This window comes from Magallana gigas, chromosome 6 (assembly GCF_963853765.1).
Source record: "Magallana gigas chromosome 6, xbMagGiga1.1, whole genome shotgun sequence".
Lineage (NCBI taxonomy): Eukaryota > Metazoa > Mollusca > Bivalvia > Ostreida > Ostreidae > Magallana > Magallana gigas.
Genome location: NC_088858.1, coordinates 26,817,032 through 26,827,516, shown reverse-complemented (window position 1 = coordinate 26,827,516; position 10,485 = coordinate 26,817,032). Strand labels below are relative to the sequence as shown.

The window sequence follows — 10,485 nt, the reverse complement described above, 5'->3', positions numbered from 1 at the left end:
TTGACCCGCGCGTGCACGGGTTGACATTGCATATCGGACTTTCTTGAAATAGATACATCGACACACCGTATTGTTGACATTAACATGACAAAGCTATAAGCCTGCAATAATGCTATTAATTTCACTATACTTTCCTTAGTTAGAATAATCTGTGTCTCGGGAAAGGCCCTCACCACAGTTAGAATGCCTCACATATACCCGTAATGTAACAGAAAATTGAAGTTGCATTGAAAATAACAGTCAAATAAATTAATCTTAATAAAAAATTTTAGACTGTAGATACCTTTCATCTAAAATTTTAATCCATACATGTATAATGGAAGAATTCAACACCTTTTCACCAACGTACACGTATTTTCTTTGCTACAGAGACAATACACGGAACGCATTCTATCATAAAACCAGGTCCGTAGGACATGATAAAACATTCTATCTTCACTCTCCTAAGAAATACAATGTGAATTTTTTGCATGGAATCACTGGCAAATATTTTTTTTGCCATCACGAAGACAAAAGTAAGTACTATAAGTTGATATGCATAATTGTTATTTTACAATTTCTCACATAAGAAATCATAAATATATATGAACAGAATATAAAGCACATTCCCAATGAAAATGTACACGTATGTGTAATATTGTTTCTGAGTTTATTCATGAAAATATGATATTGTTGAAACATAGACTAAAGATCCCGTTAGCGTGAATGTATTGCGCACGCGCAAGATTGTAAAATCCGAAAACACCAAATGAATTCTGGGATCTTTTGAGGAATTTTCGTTGATTATTAATTAGTGAAGCTTAATTGAGAAAACAAGTGGGAAATCTTCAAGTACCTGTAACATTATGGTGCCCTGATTCCGTTTATTTTAATTCTGTGTGAATGCTTTCGATGTCTTAGTGTTTTGCTTGTGTATCGATGTGGTTCCGGTGGCGGGTGTGGCGTGGCACTTGACCTGTGTATTATGCATTTGTTATTTAGGGCCTAAATATTTTCATATAAATAAATAATCTTTCTTATTAGTACCTTTGCCCATCGGGAGTCATCTCCGGCTTGGGGTAGTTGGTTGCGACAGGCGGTGCACTTCCTGTAGTTCTTTGTTTTTCTCACACATGCCTTGGTTGTTTACGTTGCCGCCATTTTTCTTATTCATCTTTCTCGGGGTTGCCCATGGTTCCGTGTTCTGTTTTTGTGGCGGAGTGCCTTTTGGCGGATGGGTTTGGTTTGCTTGTTTATGTCGATTGTGGAATACTTGTAGGTTATTATTTTTGTGTTTAATGGTTGACTTTGGGTTGTTTTGCTTGTTTGCTGTACTGTGGTGTTTTCGCGTTGATTGATACGAGACCGAGATTCTCTTGCGGGATGGGGATTGACTGTGATTGGATGGTCTTTTTGACGGGATGGGATTAACTTATCTTATTGGTTGTAATTTGTCGTCTGCTTTTAGCACTCTATGGATACCCGGAACACTGAAAGACGGGTGCTCTCTCCTTTTTGTTGTGTGTCAGGAAGGACACACAAATTTTGCAGCATATTATAAGGTGCGTACTATTTCAGTATCTAAGTGACTGAAGTACATTTATAGTAATAGGGTTTAATTAATTATTATTACTAGTGATAGTGCTAGTTTAATTCATATTTACTAGTTCAGTACTAGTTATTTCGATTTATAGAGAGTTAGGGAATATTTTCGCTGTATACTAGTAGTTGTAACTAGTAGCGGAGATATTAATTCGTATTTTATCGAGAGCCTTTAAGTTTTATTTTGGTCGGGGGATTTTACGTATAGAATATAATATTGTGTCGGTAATTGTACCGATTTTGCCATCGTCCCAAGGGTTGAGACTTGTCTGATTTTCTTTTTGTACGGCGTTGTTACATGTATTTGTGTCATGTTATTTATGGTTGAATAAATTATAAACTTTACATCGTTTTGTTCTCAACACAAGGCAAGCGTTCCGAGCGTTACAATTTTGGCATCCACGGCGGGATCTGTTTAAAGTTTACGGGTCCTGTGATCGAATCATAACAACGCTCTGTCTTGGTGTTTGAGAAACAAAAATTTATTAATTCGTTAAAACAAACACTGCACGAAAAGTCGCGTTTAATTTCACCTTAAATGCAATTTAAACGTTACGATTATTTAAAATTTAAGTATGTAGTATTACATATTGTGTGCCCGAAAACGTTTAATAATAATTAGCATTTAATATGAGTTTACTGGATTCCGTAAAAGAACAAATTTAATAATGTCGGAAAAATTGTAAACTTACTCATACGTACAGATTTAAGTGTTCCGTAAACTAACATTATACCTCTTGTATATAAAACGTATAATTTTCATTAAAGATGCTAAAAAAATTAAGTTTAATGGATATATTAAATTTGTTTGGTTAATAAAATTTAATGTTGAATTTTAATTCATTATTTGTTCTCGTTTAATTTACATTTTACATTATAAAACTGTCAAAAATTAAATTATATACGGATATCTTAAACTTCCTAAAACATTCAAATAAACGCTTTTATCGACTTACATTATACCTCTTGTTTATGCGACGATAATACTTTGATTAAACCTGCCAATATAAACTGGAATTGTATATACTTTAAGTCATTATTATTTTCGTTTAATTAAATAATTATACCACCGCATACATCTTTATATAACTTCAAACATCAAGTTGTTTTTTTTTAAATTGTTTTTGCTATCATTTTTGAAAATTAAAATCACACACAAGTCCACTTAAGATTCGATTTTATTGCATGTTAAAGTCTCAAAGATGTAAAAAAAAAAATACATGTATTCTTACAGAGCAAAACATTTCAAAGTTTTAAGCATAAAAGTCACAATTTAGAAAATTACAATATATACGTCATGATCAGATACATATGGAATGGATGCCATTACAATTTCTGATATAGTTCTTAAAAATTACTTAGGTAAAATGTCCAAATTTGGAATTGTGAAATGCACATTTGACTTAAGCAAATGCAGGCTAATACACATTAAATGGAAATAATGGAATCTATATGGACTAGTAGGAAATAAAAACACAACAGAGCCATAAAAATTGCTGCATGGTCTGCAAATAAATTCTATTTTAACTTGCGTATTTTCATATACAACATAAATTACAAGACAAAGTCAGTTTTTCTATATAATGCATGTGGATAAAGAAAAGTTGACAATACTGAAGTAATCAATTTTTTTTGTTCTCTTTCCTAGTACATGTATTTTGAAAATAGCATGTTTTCATAGAAACATACATACTACATACATACTCTATAGTTCATAACTGCAAATAGATAAGAGTTTCCATGAAAACCACTTCAGAGAAGATATATATTAACAATCATATTATATGAATAGCATTGAAAACCCCCATACATTTATATATATGATGCATACAAATACCAAATTATACTAAATTGAATGAACAAATTGTTCAATAATAGGATGTAAATGTGCATCTCTAATCTCTAATTTTAAACACTTCATGTGATTTAAAAAAAAATTCCTTAGGTTTTACATTATAATATTGAAAATTTATTATACAGAAAAGAAAAATACATATTCTAATGACCAAACTATTCAGTTAACATTTTGGAACATATATAAAGTAATTTTAATTTACACAAACTTCCAATGCAAACAATAACGTATTTGATTATCAAAATTTGGCGAAATGGTAAATTTAAATCATGGAAATTCAATAAAATACTTCTAGTCTATCCTAATAAGGTCTGGAATAAGATCAAGCATATGCATGTACAAAATTTAAAAAAGTTTTGACACTATAAAAATTCAACTCAATCTTACTTATCATAAAAAGAAAACAGTTTCCCCAATATTTTACTCAGAAATGTCTTATCAAGTCTTGTTTATTTCTTGCATCTGTAAGAAACTGACAGGGAAGCCTCACTTGCCCACAAGCAAGAGCAAAAGGATCGGTCCGAGACACCACCTTTCTCTTACTTGGGTATCAAGATCTGCAACTTACTGCCAGCAAAGCCCTTTAAAAATACTTGTTCATTGTCTCCTGCTTAAAATTCACTTGCAATAAAAATTCTTCTAGTCTATCCTATTAAGGTCTGAAATAAGACCTGGCATATGCATGTACAGAATGTAAAATATAGTTATGACACTATAAATATTCAACTCAATCTTACTTATCATAAAAAGAAAACAGTTTCCCCAATATTTTACTCAGAAATGTCTTATCAAGTCTTGTTTATTTCTTGCATCTGTAAGAAACTGACAGGGAAGCCTCACTCGCCCACAAGCAAGAGCAAAAGGATCGGTCCGAGACACCACCTTTCTCTTACTTGGGTATCAAGATCTGCAACTTACTGCCAGCAAAGCCCTTTCAAAACACTCTTGCATTGTCTCCTGTATATTTTTAACAACAAATTTTGTTCACTATAGAGCTAATTAAGCTAATTAATTATATAAGTGAAACTTGTATAAATATGTAGATTAAAATAACTTGAGATAAAAATTGTATTTTTTCCATAAATTTTCTAGTCTACGCCCAAGTTTCAGGAACAAGCTCTGAAAGATATACATACAAAAAGTCCGGTATAACTGCCTAGATGTCCATAAAAACTACTCTTTACTCAATAAATTATCAAAAATCTAGTCTCTAACTCTTTACATAGAACAAAAGAAACAAATAATGATAAAATATTCATTAAAATAACCACTTTATATCACTCATATATGTGTTCAGTTTATAATTTGATCTACGATTTTAAACTTATACAAGCCTTTGACAGGGAAGCCTCACTCGCCCACAAGCAAGAGCAAAAGGATCGGTCAGAGACGCCACCTTTCTCTTACTTGGGTATCAAGATCTGCAACTAACTGCCAACAGAGCTCCCTTTAAAAATAAATAACTTCCTATTGTCTTCAGTTCTATTATGCTATAAAGATGAATGCACTAATTACTTGAAATAAACTTAAACATATTTGTAAATAAATTGAGATAAAAAAAAGTATGACTTGGTTACATGCCAATATGACAAAAATTGAAAATCATAATGGCCAAATTTAATCTGTAATTGATCAGCATAAAAAAAATTCAACAATAAAAAAATACACAATGAATATTCTTTTATATAACAGTATGAGTTGAACAAGTAATATCAGATCCTGTATTTAAAAAAATACCCAGCATATTTTTAGGTTCATCATACTACAACAATACATCAAGCTTTTTTGCAATGATTTTACAGTCATATCACATATTGAGCTTTGCAGTTCTCAAGAAGTGTTAAACAACTCTTTATACATGGATAATAAACCTACATCAAAATATGAACCTCTTGCGAGAAACAAAAATTGCCAATGGGACGGAGTTAACAATTTTATACAATCAACAATGTATATGTCAAAATGCTTGCATATCAGTAAAACCATATAATAACTTTCAGCTCAGGTGAGCTAATTATACATGACAGTAGCAACTCTTTTAAAAATCTCAAATGGCCCATTTCTGTTCATTTGATATATTTTCTGGTTTGTCTCTAGATGATTCTTTGTTGGTCCTTATACGTCTTATACTTTGCCTTTTTGAACATTTGGATTTCAGAGCAGAACTTTTGGTGTCCAATTAAACATTCGTCAGAGCACCACTTTAGAGATGTGATTTCATATATTGTGTCATCTTCCCAATCATTTTCATATTCTGATGACATCATCAAGTACTTGACAAGAAATACAGGTTCTACTTGTTTCTTTTTCTCCTCATCCCAGGAGGTCTTTTGTTTAAATACAGCCTGACAGCCTGTCTATAGTATAACTTCCATTTTCTACAACATATATACACACATAAATACACATGGTTATACACACATATTGCCTTTAAAAAGCCAACATTGTAAAATGTTCAGGCTTTTCTTTTAAACTCCTCAGACAATTTATTTAAGCATTAAATCATTGTTTTTTGAAAAAGGAGTAACAGGCGTTTGTGCATCATGAAAATTTGTCTGCACACACCATTGCAGTTATGAGACTTTATATTTCAAAAAACAAGAGATATTTGTGAAACACAATTGTCCCCTTCTTCCTTGGAGACCTATACAAAGAAATGAACGAAAAAGCAAATAATTGGGATTTTCCCATATCCAAGTCAAAAATTGCTCAATTAGACTCTAAATCAAACTTGACCAAAATATTATTATGATGAATCTGTGTGTCAAATTTCATATCAATAGGAGCAACCTCTGCGTTAAAGGAAATTGTTGGTGGACCGGCCGATCAACAACAGCAATGTAGTATTCCCTCCCTTGTCTGAAGGGGGCATAATAACAAGTATTTACATTTCTGTTAATTCTTGCCTTATCTGCAAATGCGATTTATACATCAAAACTTCTTATTAATATCAAAAGGTAAGTTAAATCATGGAACAGTCACTGTATATAATACAGCATAAATTAGAACTTCAATACAAGTTCATGATTTTGGCAGTTGTAAACGGGGACATTTGAACATATGTATGGTCTAGACTCTCAAAACATGCAGTGCATATAATTGGGCATACCCTTGTTTCCTTTGATACAGATCCGTTCCTTTCTTGAAAGAATCGACTCTCTCCTTCCTTTATCTTGCATAGACAGGAAATATCTGTTTATTGCATCTAAAATATAACATTGCAACAAAAATTATAATATTATTTCTAAAAACACAGGGTTCGACACTATCTGTTTTATGCATTAGTCCAGCCGGACTAGTGCCTGTTCATTTTAACTAGTCCGCAGGCAATTTTATGTGCCCGTCAGAAATAAATAAAAAAGCATTACCGTATTTGCCTTATATATAGTATGGAGTTTTTAAATAGCATTTGTAAGAAAGGGGTGCCTAATATACACTATAATGTTTTTCTTACAGGTGTTGCACATGTTTAGTTGTATTGTGCTATGCAGTACATAGCAATGAGCTGCGTATTCACTATCTCTGTGTACTAGGTGTATGCCGCCATTACAGATGTTATAAATAGATCTATGCAAATTAGATCCAGGCTATGAGCTACCTTGTTCTTTTCATTGTCTAAGTTCTTTAAAAATCTGTTTAAAATAATAAGCAATTTATCACAAATTATTTAACGTAAAACAATTCATTTAAATTAAACAACTCGCAGGAGATTCGTTTCACCTTTATTTTTTTAAATCACATAAGCGTCCCTTTCGAAGCTGTTGTTGTGAACACGTGCGCTTGTAACCTATTAATTTTCTCCGACATCCCCTTACGGCAAAGAAATAATCAAGTCACCCATAATATCCTGCAATACCTCTTTTGTTTTCGCTCGGTAACTCTATAATCACTGCAATGTATCATATGCTAGATAATAAAAATACAGTCAGGGTTTTCCATTAAAATGTCGACAATCACACATTGTTAATTTACACATTTTTTAAGCAAAACTTTTTATTAGTTTGACCGGACAGACTAGACAGAAATTTTATTCATCCGTATGAAAATCTATTGGTCTGTGACTAACGGACTAAGGTTAGTGTCGAACCCTGCAAACAAATTTTTTTATTGGTGTGGTCTAAGTTATTAATTCTTTAAAAAGTTTTACTTCAATATTTGGTTTCCATCATCAGATTTCATTTTTCACTACAATCCTAGGGTAATTCCATGGGAGTATCCATCATGCACAGCAATCTGAAAGTATGCATTTACAAAATATCATACCAAGGCCATACAATTATATAGTTGCTGATATTGAGATAACTCCTCTCAATACGCTCCACATGTACATTACAGTATAAGCCTGTATAATACAATTAACAAAAATTTAAGATGTGTACAAATGATTGAATAATTATATATTAATATACAAGCCAGTCACAACATTTATGCTTATCAAATATATGTATGTTATGTCTCAGCAATATTACATTCAAACATGCAAAAAAAAAAATCAGTAAGGTATACAGAACATCATGAGTTTTAGGTGTGGAAATCAGGTGTACAACAAAAATGAAAGGCTTTATCACCCAATTCTTTTATTTATTTTAGCCAAAGGCCAAAGCTTTGTAAAATGTTGTGTTCAGATGAAGCCTACTGTTTTAATTCCTGTTTTTTGTCAGAGAATATACCACACAATCCACTAGTTCTTAGCCCCCCCCCCCCCCAAACAAGATTCCAGCAAAACCTAATTCAAAAAACATTTAAACAAAAAGCTACAATAGATTAGTCATTGAAAAAAAAATCTGCAGCTTCAATTCAGTCATGAATTTTTTCAGGGCTGGGACGATACTTTACTTAGCAGATTTGGTACAAATCACGATACATGAGATGCGATATGATACATATCACGATACATTGCAACTTAATGAAAACATGAATAAGGGCTTAAAATTAATTGAATCTGTCTATGTATTACCACATGTCCAAAGTGATTTCATTATATTTAAAATGAACGTTGAACAATTTACAAATTACTTTCGTTTTGTATTCACTACTTTTCATAAACAAGTAATCCGAAAGTTTTCCACACTCCAGATTTAGCTTCGATTTGACAACTTTACGAGGTTTTCTGCCATTTTTGTACTTTCATATTAGGCGCACGGACTTAAAATAGCTGATATATGAAGCTCGGATATTTTTGGAAAATAAAAAAAAAGTTCGCTACGGTATCGCTGTATTAATGGTAAATGTATCAATCCAAATATCGTCAAAGTATATACTGTGATGCACTAGTGTATTGTCCCATCCCTATATTTTTTTGCGGTTATATGTTAAACCAATATTTTATTGACATCAAATATACTTACATGTACTTCGCTGGGAACACATATTTTAACTTTCTTATTTCCTTTCTTTTGCGATGGATTACTTTCAGAGAGTATTTAGCGATGATTTCCTTCTGCCCCTCCAAGATTTTTTCCTGCTGAAACTCAATCTTTCTTGTGCCCCTCCAAGATTTTTTCCTGCTGAAACTCAATCTTTCTCAACTTGAAAAGAGGCCACGATGCTGGTCCTATTCATCAAAATAGTGAAAATAAATCAAAATACAGGCATTGAAGAGTTATTCTAGACCTCAAAGGGGAATCAAGTCAAGTCGTACCCAAACCGACTCGTATACCCAAGCCGACTCTTAATCAATAGGTCACAGATTGTGACTATAATGGGTAGCAATTCTTGGTTAATAGCTACACTCTGTCCCGAGTTTTTTCTCCTTTCACTTTTTCTTGATATTCTGATAATCATAAATACCTATGTGCTCAAATTATGTTCATCCTCAAAATAGATATGAAATATCTTCAGATTATCTGTTTTGAAACACCCCTTTGGCTTTTGGCCCTTCAGATCTCAATATACAACTCAAAATAGTCTATGGGGATTTTTCATTGCACCAGCCATGAAATAGCCTGGATAACGTTGAAAAATTGTGCAAGGTATATATTCCAAGTGATTTCCAGATGGTGAAAAGATGTAGACATTTCCTATTATAAATTTCCGGAAGAAATTTATTTACCTTCCTGTGAACTTTTATGAGTGAAAAATGAATGGAGATATCTTGGATATATTTTCCATTTCATCGATTTCAACTGTACTTCTAATTGAGTGTAGGTGTATTTTTATAAAAAATCATCAAAAAGTGATGGAAGCAATAACTTGGGACAAATTATAATCAACATTGATTAAATTTGAAACTTGTGTGTTTAATCATTGCTCCCCCCCCCCTCTCCATTCTCGAGTTTTTTTTTATCATTTATTTTTAACTACATATGTTGATTTATGCTACATTTAAAAAACGCAATTAACGCAAAAGCTATGTAGAAATAAAATATATACCCCTGGTATAAAAAGCAAAGACTTTGCAATGTCAGCAGACACCATATTGTAAAATTTGACACCTCGCTAGGAAATCCTTAAATTATTTATACTTGTTTCTATCATATCGCTGGTTCTATGGTATCGCGGTATTTCTGTTTACTTAAAGTAGCACGCGCTGAAATTGACATTTGACGTCGGAATATTTTTAGACATTGTAAACAGACACGTTAAACATTACTGAGGTATATAAACTCACAAAACATTAGTTTCTGGAAATATTTTCGTATCGATAGATTTTTTGACAAAATAATATAACTACCGTGATATCATAGGACGGGCTCATAACTGAAAAAGTACTGACCGGCTGGAAATGATGGTCTCTTTAATTTCATAAGGTGTCAAATGGTAAAAAAATAACTTGTGAATGTGTGGGGGGGGGGGGGGGAGGGGGTGAATATGGGGGTTGGGGGTCCCGTCCCCAAGCATCTGTGAGTACAAATACTTATACCGGTAGATAATATATGGTAATTTGATAATATTACATACCCGACAATATTTATTTAAATGAATATCAATATTAAAAAGTTATGACTGTGGGCATAATCATGTTATTTTAAGTTATTTTTCACTCGGACTATCCGACTATTTGATTACAAATCAGTTTGGTTACGAGTTGACTGTAATTCTTACAAGGG

General features: G+C 32.4%; 1 long non-coding RNA gene across 1 annotated transcript; it reads right to left on the bottom strand.

Annotated features, from left to right (window-relative positions):
- Window positions 1-3,223: 3,223 nt before the first annotated feature.
- On the bottom strand, window positions 3,224-8,918 carry LOC136276499 (uncharacterized). The gene is made up of 4 exons (XR_010714973.1): window positions 8,785-8,918; window positions 7,584-7,669; window positions 6,546-6,641; window positions 3,224-5,814 (listed from the first exon to the last, which is right to left on the bottom strand). It is a non-coding gene; the product is annotated as an uncharacterized lncRNA (long non-coding RNA).
- Between the last annotated feature and the right edge of the window lie 1,567 nt (window positions 8,919-10,485).